An 18,661-nucleotide genomic window follows, 5' to 3' on the forward strand; every position below is an offset into this window, starting at 1 on the left:
ACCAGCTTCACTAAGCATAATGCCCTCTGAGTCCATTGATGTTGTCACAAATGGCAAAACTTCATTCTTTTTATGGCTGAGTAATATTCCATTGTATAGTGTCTATGTGTGTGTGCATATATACATATGTATATATACTATATCTTCTTTATCCATTCATCTGTTGATGGGCAGTTAGGTTGCTTCCTGATCTTGGCTATTATAAATAATGCTGAAATGAACATGGGGGTGCATATATCTTTTTGAATTAGTGTTTTCACTTTCTTGGATACATACCCAGAAGTGGAATTGCCAAACCATATGGTGGTTCTATTTTTAGGTTTTTGAGAAACCTCCATACTGTTTTCCATAGTGGCTGCTCCAATTTACAATTCCACCAACAGTGCACAAATGTTCCCTTTTCTCCACATCCTTGTCAATACTTGCTATTTCTTGTTTTTGATGACAGCCATTCTGACAGGTGTGATGTGATCTCTCATTGTGGATCATTTTAGAATGTTGTCTAAGACAACAAGATTCTGGGACTCGTTGGGAGGGTTAACTGAGTTACAATAAATATAAAACATTTAGTGCCTAACTAGAGATAAGAATTATATACATTGTTATTATTACTCTCCACAGGCTGGATTTCTTAGGAGATGCTGGGTCTAAACAACCCATCCAATCATTGTGTTACTGTGCTAGAAGCTATGATTAAATCCAGGCCTCTCCTGATCTGTTATAGCCTTTTCTCTTCATGCTACATCCCCAAGGGTATTTGACCTAGAATGACCTTCCTAGAAAATGCTTCTCCCTGCAGCTCTTCCCTTTGCTCCTAAAGCAGCTTTTTCAGAATAAATAGTACCTCCTCCTCGTCACCTTGAATCAACAGGTAACAAACCTTTCTCCATGGGGCCACTTTGGTAGGTGGGCTCTGCTATCTAGTCCTCAAGGTGAAGGTGGGAGAAAGGAGTTACACTCCCAGATGCCCAGGCTGCAGACTTTGCATAAGTCACTGCAGATGTACAGTGTTACCTGAGAAGGAGCTGACCAATTAGAGCCAGGATCATATAGTATTTAGAAGGGGCCTGAGTTTCCAAAGCTGCATCTCTTCACTAAAGTATAAATCACAATTTGAGCCTGTAGGCTAGCTGGTCCTGTAAGCTGACCCAAATAAATATATACTCAAATAAATACACAAAACTCCTACAGTCAATTTGGGGAAGGAGATTCTTTACTTTGAACCCTATCTAATTTGATTCAGGAGCATCCTGTGCATTCTGAAGTCTGGAACACGCCTACAGTGGTGTAACCAGATTACTCTGTTGCACACATCTCAGCAGGGTGTCCATAAAAAGAAATTCTAAAATAATAAAAATCACGAATCCCTTCTAGGTCAGCTGCTCTCCTCCTCACGGAGTCACAGATTGCTGGACAGACATTGCACTGATATGTAACGCCAGCCCCTGGTAAGTCTGAGACCATGCAGGTGTAGAGATTCCAGGTGTTGACCTGGCACAACGTCAGTGGTGTAAAGCAGGTATGAGGGGAAAAGGATGTGGGGACAAGGATGGAATTACAGCAGCCCCATGTCTATGTGATAAGAAATTTTGAAATCAAGTGCTACTTACCATCCCATACCATGTGTATTAGTTTACTAGAGCTGCCATAATGAAGCACCACAGATTGTGTGGCTTAAACAACAGAAATTTACTTTATCATAGTTCTGGAGACAAGAAGTCCAAGATCAAGTGTTTGCAGGGTTGGCTGCTTTCTTCTGAGGCTTCTCTCCTCTACTTGTAAATGGCTATTTTCTCTCTGTCTTAAATGGTCTTTCTTCTGTATGTGTCTGTGTCCTAATCTCTTCTTCTTAAAAGGACATCAGTTGGATTCGGTTCCACCTACACGATCTCATTTTACAAGAAATACCTCTTTAAAGACCCTATCTCCAAACAAATAACATTCTGAAGTACTGGGACTTAGGACTTCAACATACGGATTTTTTCAGTCCAAAACACCACGTACTTAACAAAGGTGGGTCACGTTCCTATTCATTGCTAAAGTGGAGAGATGTGATTGTTGCTGCATATTAAATGTTGATGCTCAATCTCCTCACCTTTGGTCAGACTTGTCTTGTTTTCCACTTGCTCAACTTAATGTAAAAAACAGAGTTGACAACAAATTGATGTGTGTTGCAGGAGGCAGGAAGGGGTTGAGTCTTTGATGAGGTGGACTCCTTTCAGAATTTTGATAATCAGAAACAAAATGCAGATTCAAGGCACTGATCATTTTGTCTCTGTTGTTCATTGACGTATCTTTATAGCCTTGAACAGTATCTGTACTTAGTAGATATTTAGTAAATATCTGTCAAATGAATAAGGAAGGGTTGCTGAAAGGAGGCAGGGAGGTAACTAAAAAAGGAATGAAGTGATGGCAAAGCCAAACTACCATTTTTACAAGGGCTTCCCCTCTCTAGAACATACTGATAATAAAAACAGCACTGTGTTGTAGTCTCCTTTCCCTTCTAAAATCTGCATGCCTTTTTAAAACCCAGTTGCTATTTGATCTCTGCACACATTTGGTATATACAGTAGGAATTCATTAAACAGTTATGAAGTGACTGGAAGTCCTCAAATGAAGGGGTTAAGTACTATTACAGTGGAGGTTTTCTAGCAGCTTACATAAAAAATAGTTGTTCTTGGAATCTAAACCCTGCTCTATTCTTTCTGCTTCGCTGCAAACATAGATGACCACATACATAATAATGCTTTACACCTTCTCCCTTCTTGTTGCCATTGTCTTCTTTTGTTGAAAAAAAAACATTAGAACTTTTTAACACTCCTGCACAATCCAACTATATTGTGACTTACATAACCATTACAATATTAAATCATGTAACTACAACGTCCAATCTCTTATCATCACAGAAATCTTCTCTACAGTATTTCTGAGAAATGAGCAAATACATTTCTGCTTGAACAATCCCAGTGATGCACATGTCACTGCCCTGAAAGCCAACCTTTTCCACTTCATTATTGAACCAGTCCAAATATTTATACTTAACATCTATCTCCTATAACATCTACCCAATTGTCCTTCCCTTTTATAACCACGTTGATGTTAAGTCCATCTTTTAACTTTCTATATTTCAAATTTTCAAATTTCAAATATTTCAAATTTTCAAATTTCAAATATTTCAAATTTTCTTTTCTATCTACAGTTTTCTCCAGTTCTACATTCCACATTTTAATTTTTGGTTTTACAGGTCATGCTGCTGAATAGTCTAGAACAATGAGAACAGAATATATAAAGACTGTGAAAATTTTTGAAGCTAAGAGGAACCAGGAAGATCATCTAATCTAATCAGCATATTTTTCATGGGGAAAAGGAGTCCCAATGAACCAAAATACATATACACACAAAGTCAGAGTCCTAAAAAATTGAGGTCAAGTATTAGAATACATGTTGCTAGTTTCCTTGCCAAAATGTGGCTTCCAATTTTTAGTGCTTAATGTTTTCAAACTGTACACATTAATTTCATTCTCACATCTATGTAAGAAAGGTGTATTTCTATGTAAGAAGAACATATTTTTTTAACCTTATTTAATAGATAGGGACTAAGGCATGATGGGTTTTCATAAGGAAAGAGATAACAGAACTGGAACAAGAATCCAAGTCTTCCAGCCTCTAGTTCAGTATTACTTGAATATTTAATACAAAATCAGTAACCTTCCACTAAAAACTTAACAGGTACCGCATTAGTGAGAGCCCTAGCACAAAACAGATGGCACACTAAAGAAAGCTTACCAAAAAGATTTGAATGAAGGGACTATTTACAGAACAGTGCTCTGAGTTCAGGGAAACAAAAAGAGATGGTGAAGCATCTAGGGACTAACAGGAGTGAAAAGCCTTTACTGTTTCTAGGTCTGAAGAAGCAAGGGGAGGAAACAGGGTTCCTGGAACCTGCCAGTGTTGGAGGAAGAACGGCTGGCCCAAAGTAATTGGGGTCTCAGAGGAAGAACGCTGCCAGATGCTGAGAGCAGGGAGGATGGAGGACTGGAGTAAATATCTTGGACCTCTTTTTCCTCCTGCCCTCTGGTTTCTTGGTGTCTCTTATTAGCCAAATCTACCCAGAAACCAGGGAACAAAAAAGTTTTCTGGTGCACTGGGAAGAGAAGAGAATGAATTGGGGTAGAGAAAATAACCCATGCAGGTGCAGGGCAGAAGGACATCAACAGGAAGCAGAACCTTCAGTCAAGCTCCCTTTATAGCTAGTGATCAACTACTTGATGCTTTTCAGAGCCTGAGCAAACTCAAAGGGATGGAAAGATATTCTAGATCTGAGATTCTAGAACCTTCAAAATATAACTTTTAAAAGAAAGACATGAAAATATATATTTTAAAAATTTATTTGTTCAAGTCACTCTCATCAGAAAGACAAACTATGCTAAGATGTTTAATATGTCTCTGTTAACAAATGAAACTTGTCTTATGTCTGGTATTACTTGGCCTAAAATTAATGGGCTTGCCTCCTTATATTCAACCCAGCCTGGTTCCTTTTCAAAATCTGTTATAAGCACCTCATTGAACCTGAACCTGTCCTAGAAAATAGTTGGACTTCATTTTCATTTTAAGTTGTGTCAAAAATTCCATGTCAAAGTCACCCTCCCTTTACTCCTCCATCCTCCACTCCTCTGGCTTTACTGAAGTGCCCCTATCCCAGAATATATAAATTATTACTCTAGTTACTGAGTGAGTATTAGAGTTTTTCAACCTTGGGTTTACTGACATTTTGAATCAGATAATGCTGTGTTGGGGGTGGGGGGGTTACTTGTGCCCTGTTGAGCACTATCCCTGACCTCTATGCAGTAGAGGCCAGTTGTACTGCCCCAGCTGTGACACGCAAAAATATCTCCATATACTGTCAGATGTTCCCAAAGGGGGAACTGTCCCTGCTTGAGAACCACCACTGTATTTGCTGGAGAAAGGAAATCCAAAGCTCTAATTCATCTGGTAGAACCCAACCTGGAGGCAGCTGCTTTGTATGTGCAATAATCCTAGCTTGCTCAATTAAGTCCAAATAAAATGAGGCAAAGATCATAAAGTGTTTAAAGGGGAGAAATTAACAGAACTCCACTTTGTTTTGTCAGCCAGAAAGAGAAAAACCCACATCCAGGTGCTTGCTTAAAACCAAAAAAAAAAATTATATATACCAAACCCCACAAACTCTAAATTTGACTTTATGAGGTGCCAGATTGTGAACGGACTTTCCTTAGCTACAATCCCTACCAAATGGTATTATGTGGCTTGTAACTCGAATGTTCAGTCTGAAGGAGTCAAGAAGCGCGGAACCCTCACCAGTGCGGAGCCCAAGCCTGCAGAGCTGAGTCACCTGGCTGTGAAGTCTCACACCGACTGACCCACAGCCCACAGAGAGGAAATTAGGATCTTCAAGAGATTCTTTTGAAGGTGACTGAAAGGGAATGTCGTACAAGGATGTATGTGTTTTCAAAACCTTGTGAAGTTTTTTTTTCCCCTCAAGGGCATTGTTTTAATTTATCTCTGTGATGTAAGCAATCTTTCTAACCTAAAGTACTGGAGATAACTCAGTTCCAAAAAGTTTTATCTACAAAAGAGTTTAGTTGGACAAAATACCCTTAATGGCCCTTAGCCATTCCCATGGGGTTGGGACAGTTTTTACTTTTATAGCACCAACCTGAATATTAGGAAATGAAAGAATACAAGGAACCTTACAGAAATATTTAGTTTAGTAGTGTACTTCTCAAACTTATGCTTGTGGAAGAGTCACTCAGCAGAGGAGGGTGTTACAAATGCAGACTATGGGACCAAACCACAACACTGTGATTCAACAGGGCCAGATGGACCCAGAGATCTGCATTTGTACAAGCATTTTGAGCCTGATACAGGTGGGATGAACAGACACTGTCTAGAAACACTAACCTAGTCCAACTCTTGTCAGTTTACAAATGAGAAAACTGAGGCCCAGAAAAGTTAAACCAGCAAATCAGAAACAGAACCTACATGAGAACCAGGTCCCCTGGGTTCACTGTTCAATGCTGCTTCCTCAGCCTCACCATGCAATGCACGGTAACATGGTAAATAACACCGTATCTCAAAATATCGTACCATCACCCACAAAGGCCGTGCCAAGAGCATTCAGCCTCAAGAGCTTGCCCTTAGAACCAATGAGCTGTTTGTGGACTCATGGAGGCTGCCCCTTGTGAACAGAATCCAAATATATGACACAGGCTTACGCTGCCGCTGAACCCAGTGCAGCTGCCCTGTGTTTTGCAGCCAATGAACGGCTATGGGCATGGATCCCAGAGGTAAAAGGAGGTCAGACAACCAAGGCTGTCCCTCTAGAAATCCTGTTAGCATGTGCCTTATCATGGGCAATTTTCTCTTCTCTGGGGTCCCGGCAAACCTACGGTATCTTCATCTGTGATGTACTCCACTGACTGTAAAGTTTTACTCAGTTGGTATCATACCAAACACGTTTTTTTTTTTTTCTTTTTCCTTTTCTGTCTTTCTTTCTTTCTTTTTTTTTTTCTTTTTTTTGCTGATTAGTACATAGTTCACATAAGTGAGTCAATATGTTCTTTCCAGACCTTACTGGAGACATCACAGGTGCCTGCTCAGAGATTCTGTCTCCCTGCCAGTAAGTGCCTATTGACTCACACAAATGAAAGAAAAAAAAAAGACAACAGAATTTTATATTTCAATAGAAACTCTGGTGACCAACACTAGGATGTCACATTTTTCTTTTTCTTTTTCAAGTAAAGACAGTAAACATATGACTACCCACTCACAACCATTTCATAAAACAAAAGGCATTTAACCCCCATTAAAGAAAGTAACCACCTAATTTTTAAAAAAATTATTCTTCTGAGAGACTCTATGTGTCCTACTTTACCACAGAGAGTAGGAATTTAAGAACAAAATAGCAACAGTCCTTGGACTAACATTTGTGGACCCAACATGACACCTGGCCATCCTGAATAAATGCCTTCACAAAAGGGCCTCATTGGTCATTATCAGAACTCTTCTGTAACTGCCCTTTACACCCAATTTGTTTGTCTGTCTACTCAGGTGTGCCACAATTGTCTTATCTGATGACTGCTCAGAATTCGAGATGGTATTTCCCAGAAACCAAAGCTGCTCTGAGTTGCAGGCAGGTCACACTTTCTTTTTTTTTTTTTAGGAAACTGTTTTCATTAGTGTTCTGTTCTCCTCGTTCCTCTACTGTTGGTCAAGGCATAGAAGGAAAAATAAACATGACGAGTGATACCAGCTGCTAGATAACAGGAACTTTCTATCTAAGCCTTCTCATTACAGGGCAGAATGTTTTTATTTTTACTTTGAAAACCATTCACTGGATCGATATCTACACAAAACACAGAGAAAGAAGATGCTCCCAATTTCTCATTATGTCAGCTTTATTGGAAGTAGTATGGAGATAATGAAAGATGTTTAATATTGGTGGCTTTTCAAATGTGGAAATTGCTGTTGTCCACTGAAAGTAAGTGTGGTGACAAAAGCTGTTTTCAGCTCATAAAGTTGTGGTTATTGTTTCATATTTTTATAGAGCCCTAAATGCACAGGGTGCTGACAATATTTGAAGTGGGACCAAGCAAATCAAATCTTGGGCCAAAGCAGGCAGAGTCCATACACAGACCCAATCCAATACCAAACCAATAACTCAAAATAAATATGCTGTAGCTCCAGGCCATTGCAAAGGGAGGGCTGCAGGAGGGCAAGTGGTTTTAGGGTGAAGAAAAGAAGGGAATCTCCCTAAAGTATAATAAAATAATAGAATCCCTTTGAATAGTACCTAGAGCCTCAAAATGAGTTGTCCAAACCAGTATTTTCTTTAAGAAGCCTCTCACCGTCCATCTTCTCGGTAGAAAAAAGCAGGTCTGCTCCAGCACAATAAATGAGATGTCAAGTGTACATATATGTAATACGTCTCAATGTGGGTGCATTGTTCTCAAGCCACAGAGCCACTCCATCTTCATCAGTTATTGAACTGAAAGCCTGGAAAATGTCCTTATTTAGAGGTGCAAATAATGCTTTCCTCTTTAAGCAAAACGAAAAAACCCTCTAAATGGTGGAGATTCTTTGAAGCTTGTTAATAAATCAACCCAAGAATAGAGCACTGTGTTCACAACATGATCAATCAAAAGCTACACACAAAATGGAAAAGAAAAGTCTTCCAGTGCAGTGCCAGAGGCCTTATCACAATTGCTTCCTGACAGAACGAGTGGATAAACAAGCTCAGGACAAGGCCAGTCAAAGACTGGCCCAGAGACCTTGTTTCTTGTTGCTCTAGGTATCAAAATAGGAAGTAAACAGCTTAGAAACAGTTCTGAGAACTGCCTGGAGGAAGTGCTGCTTCCTCTCCCCACACTTGCTAAGTCTGCTTATCTTTCAGTCCCTCAGCACAGCCTTTTGCAAGCTGGCTGAGACCCCTTAGCAAAGACCATCTTTTCCCATCTGCCTCTGACCTAATGCCATCCAGCTGACCCTAATACATCCCCTCTTCTCCCCAAGCACCAAGATGTGATAAGGAAATGAAGGCACAAACAAACACCACAATTTCCATGCGATAGATCCCCTAAAAACTGCAGACAACTGGTTCACAGAAATATCCATCACTGTGGGAGAAAATGGGCACTGACGCTGGATAGGTTTCCAGCACCACCCAAGCAGCATCTCAGCATGACTGAACTACTTCATCAGGCTCCTCAGGAGTAACCAATAAACAGCTCTGGACCTCATTAACTGTCCAGCCTAGTGCTGATTCCTACCAAAAAAAACATGTAAGCTTATTTTACGAGGAGACTGGATTTGTGTTACCACCTATCGGACGATTTTTAATACACCATCATCACCGGCCTAGCACCTGACACTTACATAAGGCTTTTTATGCATGTATGCTCACAGGGTATTAATGCATCTGGCTGTCCAAGTCCTTCTATGAGCCAAAGAAAGCTCCTGTATTCACTTGATTGCCTCTGCTTGGCTTTACACATCCTAATTCAAATTCGTGTAAAGGTGTTCATAAAATCAGTGCTAGGTCATCTGAGTTCCATTTAACCTGGATTTTTTGATATGAAACATGTAAATTGGAGGCAATTAATATTTCAAGATCGTCTCAGAGAAATGGGCTAGCTCCCTAGGATAGATACAATACCCATCTTGGTTTCTACCTTGGCCTTCAGTTCTCCAGATTCTACACAATATTTCACACTGGGTTGTCTTTTAAAGGACCGAATGCTTTAATACTGCGTATGCTTTAAAACCATAGAAAACCTGTATTTTTAAGAGACATACAATTATGCCAGTTTTTTATTAGCATAAGGAGGACAAATTGTTGCATATCATATTTGTTTTGTTTCCTTTACAATCCAATTCAGTAAATCATTCTTTAATAAAATTTACCAAAGGAGTGACCTTTCTGATAAAGAAGCAGAGACTATCATGGTTTCCTGAGATTGATCTCTTTAAAGGCAGAGACGGAAAGAGCATGTGCATTGCTTTCTATAGAGCACTCATGACTAGATGGTATCTGAGGTATTACTTTTACAGTGTTGATCATATAAATATTATTCTTCTGTGGTTTTTCAGTGAACTAATCACATCTAACATCATATTAAGGAAGTCATTTTAGTAGAAGCTTTATTTATGGAGAAAATCTCAACCAAAGTATACACAGAAAAATTATTGATATTATGATTTGGTTGGAGAAGCAAAAACGCAGCTAAATGAAGTCTGAATTTCATAAATGCTGCTCTATGGGGGAACAAGAAAATTCATTTGGACTGAATATTTAATTTCCCACATTGAATTGTTAAGCATTCATTCTTTCTTCTCCGTATATTGCATTAATAGAAAAATACAGAGGCCCTCCAGTGGACAAACTCAATATCCTCCTGGAAGAACACTGAACTGACAGGGAGTCAGATGACTGAGCAGGAATAAGAGTCTCAATAAGAACAATCACTGAAGACCTGGCAAATTCAGGTGTCCACCTCAGGTCCTTCAAACTACTGCAAGTGAGCAGTGCCTTACAGATACAGGAGGAGAAGGGAAAAACTGACAGCTCACAGGCCAGTTCTAAGCATACTAAAAATATTTATTAGCAATCAATAAACTACATCACTATACTTCTCTTCTTCAACTTTTTCTTATTCTTTCTCTCTATCAATAAAACAAAATCCATTCCCATCAGTATGGTCCAACAAAGGAAACAGGAATATAGGAGTGTAATAGAGGGGATTTTGTTACGTAGATTGAAGAAGGACTGAGAAGGAAAACAGAGGACTGTATAAGGTAACCCAGGGGTTAAGAAAAGCAAGAAGCTGCCACCACCCTAAGCTACAGGACCAAGTATACAGCTACAACTAAATAACTAAATTGATTCATTAATACCTGTTCCTAATCACATAATGGAATCCATTTGACTGCATTTGTTCATTCCACACATTACTCCACATACCTCTCCTCTGATGACTATTTCATCATTTAAAGAGAAAGATGAATTTGGATGGTGAATGATTTACAAAACCATAGTACTCTGTCCTCAACGAACTCAAAAACCCTAATCCATGAAAGCATAATTCCCACAGAAGGATGCTGCGGTTGCCAACATCAGTGGTCTTTTTCTGAAGCCTTAATAAGACAAGCTGAGAAAACACAAAAATTAATGTGTGCTTTCATTTACTTCCACTGAGTCAAAACATAGAGCAATGGTTTATACATTTTCAACTCTTCTTGCCAGTGCTTCAGAAGTTCAGACCATCATTACAAGTTTCTTTCACCTTGGGAAGAAATTAAAATTATTTCAATAATTTCAGTCTCTAAATTAACTACGTTGGCCCTTCTTCTAGGCTGGAGCCTATTATCCAATTTGCAGCAACTCCATAGCAAGAGCAATTATCTTGTCTAAGAAAGCACAACAGGGCTTATCAACCTTACCAACAAACCAGTCAACACTCAGTAAGTATGTCAACACTCAGCTCTGCTAAAGGAGAAGCTGGACAGTCAAGACATATTTTAGCACTCAATTTTAATGTTTGAATTAAGATTGTAATGGATTACTCCATTACAATGCAGTTGAAGAGCACAATGTTTACAACTGGATTGTATCCAATTGGGATTTTTGCATGGTCTCCGCCCTGGAAAATCAGCTTGAATTCTTGTACTCTGGCCAGTTTTCAAGAGACATCATAATTAGATCCCAGAAGAATACATTGCAGCTGAAGAGGATGTCCCCTGCAGAATTATATGGGGGAAAGGCTGGCCAAAGGAATGTTCACATTCATGCAATTACCCAGTTAATTGCACAAGGTGAATGGAGTCAGTATAATTATGGCTAAGGTCATGCTAGGATTAGGCTAGTCCCGAATAAAACAGTATATTTTGAGAAAGAAAACATAATACTGGGGCAGACTTTCCATCAACATACTATGTTTCATTTCCTTTTGCAACACTTGAGTGAAAGTTCATTGAAACAAAGGTTTTAGCAGATCTCAAAGCATATTGGGAAAAGTGGCCAAGTGTAGGATGTGACACATTTTGACCTTCTCCCACTGGCCCTTATGTGAAAGACTATTTATGGACATTTAGTTATAATCACTCACAGTTTGGTCAAAGAATCAGGTCCTCTGTTGTCATGTTTATCAGCAAACTTGAGGTTTTAAATAAAGGAACTCAACGGGATTCAACAGCAGCAAAATTATGAAGCACAGGAAATATTCGGAACTGGTTGGGGAGTTGAGCAACAAACTCACCTTTATTGTGTTTTCTCTGCGTTGGGCTTATGTTGGGTGCTGTTGTTGTTGTTGTTGTTGTTGTTGTGTGTTTTCTCATCTGTTACCATGTCTACATTTTCAGCTCAACTGAAAAACATTTATTGTGTGCCTGCTCAGTGCCAGACCCTGGAAGATAGCAAACATTTAAGAAAAGAAAATTTATTGGCCAATATTAAAAAGAGTAACAAATTTTATATACCAGAAAGAAGCAAGTCCATGTTTTTGCATATTTATTTTTTCAATATCTTTTATAATAAACAGAATTTCAGCAGCTAGTGAAAGGAAAATCTAATATTATTTTAGTAGACTTGAAAATAATTCATATTTAATTTTGTCAGGTAATAATTTGAAGTTCTTTTCTTCATGTGGACATGGTAATCTTAAGATTTAAATTGGTTCTTCTCTCATATCATTAAATAAAGGTGTATATCATGCAACTATTGTTAAATTTGTATAGGTATGTAACAATTCCTAACAAGGCTCTTAGCTTGTGAGGGGAAATGGTATCATTTTACGCCGGATTGATGCTTGGATTATACAGGAAAGTAAAACACATGGGTTCTTCCTTCTAGGAAATTACAATCATGAAGATAAAAAGTTTAAACTACTTAAACTTAAAATTAAATTTGGCAAAATTCAATCACATTCTGATGATATAGAATACATATCAACATTTCACACTGCCCCATAGGAACACTTTGTTTTAAATCAATAGAAATTACCGGTCTATAAAAAGTCAGACGACGAAGGGGCATCATTTGTATTGGTGAATATCCTAAGTGGGAAACCAAGTTAAAGGAATTTTAATAGGCTAGATCCTTTGTAAGACTTTTTTTGGTGGGCATGAAAACTATTAATAATTATTTAATTATGTAATCTCCAAAAAAGCATTTAATAAAAATGCCAAATGTATGGCTTATTTTACTCCACAAAGGTGTAAACTCTTTCAATGTCAGTCACACATTTCCTAATTTTTCTATATTTTCCCACAAAATCGAGCACAGATCTGGAAAATAGTAATAGGACAATAAAATAGTGGCCAAAAAAAAATAGCTGAAAAAGAATTCTTGGAAAAGAAAGTGTTAAACTGATTTTAATCGGAATGTATTGGTTCTATGCCCAATGAATATATTCTCATTTTTAGGGAAAAAATTAAGGAAAAATACATTTTCCACAGTATGGATGAATCATTTGCTACATTTCTCCCAGAACTCAGCTGCCTTTGAAAACATAGCTCTGAAAAATAGCTATAATTGGTCAACATTATTAAGTGTCTGCTTCTATAGTCCTAACAAACATAACTGGGACTGAAAACATAAATGATCTGGTTATTGCAAATTACTGTCAGCATTAGCCAAAACAAAATTTAATAGCAACACCATCTTAGGTTTGCAAAACGTTTTAATTTTTTTGAAGACTATAGACTTTACTTCACTCTTACTTTTAATATTACCCTATAAAATAGAGAAGAGAGCATTATTCCCATTTCATTGTTCTTACTTGACTAGAGTGCAAAAATTAAATAAAATCTCAAGGTGTCAAGGTCACTTGAAGGAACTATGGATTCCAGTCCTAGGTTTACTTCTGACCTCAGTCAAGTTCAAAATTTGTTCTAATCCCACAATAACAATACTGATGCTCCCATCTCTCAGGAATATAGCTGTGTTGTGCTCAATGAATTTGTACTTGATATAAATGTAGTTAAGGTACAGGATTAGGTTGCCTTACCTATAGCTGATGTAACTATTGAATAAAAAGGCTAACATTTAGTGTGCGGCTAATGAAACCCTGCCTCCTTATTTTATAGTAACATCAAAGACATGTACATGAGTCACAACAGAGTAAAAATGGTACTTCCTACAAACTCATCCAAACTTTGAAAACTGAGTGTTGTGACACCATGATAAACAAGCTGATTCCAGAATTATTGGTTGATGAGTAGCTATGACAAGAAGTGTCAAAAGGTTTATTATTCCTGATTTCCCAGAAACCAATATTTTTAAAGGCTACATTTATTTCTAAGCATATAACCTGACAAAGAGGTCCCAACTGTGCATAGTTGGCTTTAGCTATCTCTTGATGAAAAAGGATTAAAATTAAAATTACTGTGAGAACTTGCACCCTTACTTTCTCTCAGGAATTTTATTAAGATTTATGTAGCAATGTGATTTTTTTTAAGCAACTTTAATCTCCTTCCCCAGTCCCTCCTCTCCACAACTGCCCAGATTTAATAAGGGGCCAATTTTAAGTAAAAATGGTTAGATCTAGTACAAAAAATTGGTTAGATCTAGAGGAGACTGAAAAAAATCAAAATATGATAACATGCATTACAAAAATTGAGTAAAGCTTTGACAGAAAGATTTAGTACAAGGCAATAATCAATGAAAGAAAAAAAAAAGTCTTTTTAGAAGGTTCCATTATGTACTCTCTAGGTATCAGCAGACATCTCCAGCTCTGGAAGACAATTAAATTGATCTCCAGAACTTAATCCAGTGCAATGGGTTGTATTAACGCATCAATCTGGAATAGCTGAGGATAAATTAAATTGCTTCTTTCACTTGCTTCTTTTTTTAACATATTTTTTAAAATTCAAATTTAAGAATTCATGAAATCTCTCAATAGTAAAAACAGACTAAAATTTTTCTATGAACTATATTACTAATTCTAGTTAAATTTTTGAGCAAAATAAAAATAGCACATAATCATATGTTTCTTCACTAAGTGCATTTGTTAAAATAGTAAATGAAAGTTAGAAACTGTTATGAAGGCCTTTTCTGTAAGTTATAAATTGAATTTCTAAATGTTAAATTGTTCAGAAGACAAATGACCAAAATTAGACAATTGTGAATCATAGCAGATCTAGGAGCAGAGGAATGAGCAGCATATTCTACACTGTTTCAGTCATTTCATTTATTCATTTATCAATATTGCTGTTATTATAATTGACCATCAACTATGTGCCAGGGACCGTTTTAGGTGCTGGAGATGCAATAGTAAACTAAACAGTCTGCAATGAAACTTACAACTCTATTTTTGAAGTTCCTCTTGGAAGACATAGCCAAGAGTGGATGCAATTCTTACCAATAATCTCTCTTCATGGAAAACCACTCGAAGTGGAATCATAGATTAAGATTAAGAGTTTAAAGATCATGCAGTATAATGATCAATACAAGGATATAAGACCTCAAAGTTGAAAATCAAGAGAGATTCGTTATTTTTCTTATCAGGATTTTAAAAATAACCTTGATGAGACAATTCATACAATCTTTAGTTTTGGTAACCTTGAAAAGCTAAAAAGAATATTCCAGTAGCAAGGAGATTAAAACCTAGCCCAATAAAATAAATATTTGGGGAAGATACAGCAAACAGCAGAAACATAAGTAAAGCAAGTATTAAGCCATTTTTCCAATGAATCCCATTTTATTATTTCATTGTCTACTGAGAAGTTAAGATTTTAAAAGCCCTCCTTCACAGAAAGCTAAACATAGCTCGCTATTTAAAATTATCATCTAGAAGCAAGGTTCCTATGATTTCATTTGATAGGCAAAAGAGAAATGAACAAAAATGGCCTGGAAATAAATTTTATAGTTAAAAAATCAGCTACTTATATTCATTTTTTAAAAACTGAAGCATAACTTACAGTCAAGTGCAAATTTAAGTACACAGTAGAAGGATTAACTGATACATATTATGTTTATATTTATGAAGACACCACCCAGGTCAATATACAGAATATTATCAGTACTCCTGCAAGCCCTTATGCCCCCTCTCAGATACCTCCCTCTAAATGTAATCAGCAATCCAACTTTGATAAATTTAGAAAGTTTGAGAGTAAATGTAGAGGAACTGGTGGGTCTCAATCCAAGTTTTATAACTAACTTTAGTTAAATTACTTGAATTCTCCCAAGAAAAAAACAAAATGGTGAATTCTATTATTTATTACACTATGCTAAGCATAGTGGCAATTAAATCAGATTGGTAGTCAGGGGAAGACTTTCAAGAAGAGGGTACGTTAAAGCTGATTTTTAAAAGACACATAGACTTTTCTAGAAGAAGCTAGAAGAGGAAGATGTATTGAAGGTAAATAAGAATGAAAGAAGATAACTGCATGTGTAAAAGCATGGAGGCATGGAACAGCATAACACATCCACTCTGTGTGGATTCAGGTGAGGAAGCAGTGTGAAGTGAGCTGCAGAGGAAGGAAAGAGGCAGATCATGAGGGTCATGGGTATTAAAAGAAAAATTAAACTCTGGACATTAAAAAGGAAGCATAGCCTGTGCCCAGGCAGTCAAGAAGAAAAGTGGCATTACTTTTGTAGTGAATTTTATATATATATATATATACAGTGTGGCAGATGGATTAGTTACTGAAGAAGTCTGAGGACTGAAGGCAAAGGAAAGCCATGTCTGCAGTAATTTGGACCTAGGGAGAGGGAATGCTATGGGTCTAAATAGACAGTAGCAGGGGGCATGGAAATGAAGGAATTAACTGGAAAGATGTAAAGAGGTAAAATCTACAGGACATATTGACCAATTGGAAATAGGGAGTGAGCGCGGTCTTCTGGCGTGGAGGTGATACCCTGCACTGAAACAAGGCATGCTTTTCATTATATTTGGAGGAATGACAATGAGTTCAATTTTAAACATGACAAGTTCCGAATGCCTATTAAACAAATTGAGATGTCTAGAAATCATTTGTATAATAATAGCTAAAACTTACAGAGAAGCTACTGTATATCTCCAGTTTCTTATAAAGAATCATACTATATAAAATAAGGAGGAATTCAAATTTAGTAAATCCATGTCAGGACTCATAAAGAGGCATTTTTAACAACACTGTGGCAATCCTCATGTGGGGAGACTACACTTTGAGAAAGACTACTGTGCCTGAATATGTGGAGAATAAGGATAGGGACATGAGGTTTTTTTCCAGTCTTACGAAACCCATTTAAAATGTAAGGGTCTGGAATTTATTTGCATTTGGCAAAGTCTAACTTTCTATTTCTAAGAACCAAAGGCTAGAAGGAAAGGTCTTTTTGGACACTAAGCGATTCTTACCCAACTCTAGCTTAACGAGATGTCTAAATGAATATGAAACACATGGTTTAAAATATGTGGGGCATTTTTAAGTACGAAGAAGAGCACTTTGCAAAACTGGATGGAGAGGTTTTAATGAAACCCAGGGCACTATAGGAAGTTTCACAACCTCAAACCATGACAGTCTCCTCTGTTTTCTAAAGGGTATGTTTTCCCTCAAACCATGTGGGAGTTACGCTAAGAGAGACAAGCATGGGTCAAGAACCTCAATTTAACAGGCCAGGGATTGACCTTTCAAATTTGGATGGGCATATTTTTGTTTAATGTATCTTGTGTTCTTTTCCAGGTCCTAAAGGGCAGTCATCAAACAGAAAGGTCAGTAAAAGGGGTGTGTGTGCGCACGCACGCACGTGTGTGTGCGTGTAAAACCCGAAACTTTTAACTAGTTGCTTGTGTTGTTTCTAGATGATTCAGTGCTAAATAAATTACGGTTGTTGACCATCTGTTACTATTCTGTGGCGGTGCCCTCTGCCAGTTTTATACCTGACAGTTCAAGAATCACCTAGCTGCCCTTACACAAAAACTTCTCTGATGAGAACACATTGTTCTTGCAACAGCAGCTTCTCTGCAAAAACTGAGGACAGAAATTGACTTCTAAACTGAGGAATGACCTAGAGGGAATGTTAACAAATGAGACACTTGTTTTGCCATTCACTATTTTTCATTTCTGGCCAGAAAAAAAAAAGGACAAATACAAGTAACTGAGAAAAAGGAAAATGGATGAATATGTTATTGGGACAACAAGTACCTTGTTGGTGTGAACACTTGAGAATCAGAAAAATCAAGGTGGTTGAATTAAGTAAGAATTCATCACTCCTGAAAAAGATTTGACTGTGTCACCACAAAAGCTTAAAATTTGTTGATGGTTTCCTCTCCCTCACCCACGATATCAAGTCCAAGCTGCTTTACATAAAATGAGATCTCTCTGTGATCTCACTTCTCCTGACTCTGCAGCCTCATTTCCCCTAACTCTTCTGTTTATCTTTAGGCTGTAGCTCCCCACCCTGCTGTCTCTTGACCTTGTGATATTACAACCTTGTTCTGCCTCTAATGTACACAACTCCCAACAGCCCTCTTCTGTTACCATAACGCATCCTTGCTTAGCTAGTCCCAACCAGTTTACCACCTCAACTGGGATGCATTTCCTAACTCTAAATCCTATCCTACTCCACCAGAGTGCACCAGTGTTTCTGATACTGAAGTAGTTATCAAATTATTTTACAGTTAATATCTTTTTTTTTCTAGTGTCTTCCCTACTAGATTAAGAGCTCCCTAAGGACAAGGACTAGACCTTATTTAAGGCTTGAATGCTAAGTACTGAGCACAGTGCCTGGCAATGGGCTCTCATTAAACTTCTGTTGTAAAGAAAGAAACAAAGAAGAAAAGAACAGAGAAAAGGAGAAAGGAAAGGAGGAAGGAAGGAAATGAGGAGGGAGAGATGAAGGAAAGGAGAGGAAAGGAGACAGAGGAGGAAGGAAGGAAAAAGGAGGGAGCGTGGGAGGAGAGAAGAGTAGGGAAGAAAAAGGAGTAGGGAAGAAAAAGGAATAGGGAAGGAAGGGGAGAGGGATATGATCCATAGCTTGGATCCAAATGATGGATCTGTCTATATCATGTTTACGGTGAAGCATGTGAACAAAGCTGATCAGGATACTTCAGATAATTAACATTAAAACCAGTAATTAATCAACTCGTACCAGTTTACCTAAATGGTATGGGAATAAACTAGTTCATGATTATAACATGCCAGGCAC

General features: G+C 37.6%; 1 long non-coding RNA gene across 6 annotated transcripts in view; it reads right to left on the minus strand.

The window, feature by feature from the left end:
• The window catches only part of LOC116660672, a 449,791-nt gene that overhangs the window by 324,406 nt on the left and 106,724 nt on the right, over positions 1-18,661 (minus strand). For 5 of the 6 annotated variants that reach the window (XR_004316275.1, XR_004316264.1, XR_004316272.1 and 2 more), the window contains exon 3: positions 11,793-11,939. The exons of the other annotated variant lie outside the window; for it this stretch is intronic. This is a non-coding gene — a long non-coding RNA (uncharacterized LOC116660672). The remainder of the gene's footprint in view (positions 1-11,792; positions 11,940-18,661) is intronic. 6 annotated transcript variants of the gene reach the window in all.

The sequence above is a fragment of the Camelus ferus genome, chromosome 3, assembly GCF_009834535.1.
Source record: "Camelus ferus isolate YT-003-E chromosome 3, BCGSAC_Cfer_1.0, whole genome shotgun sequence".
Lineage (NCBI taxonomy): Eukaryota > Metazoa > Chordata > Mammalia > Artiodactyla > Camelidae > Camelus > Camelus ferus.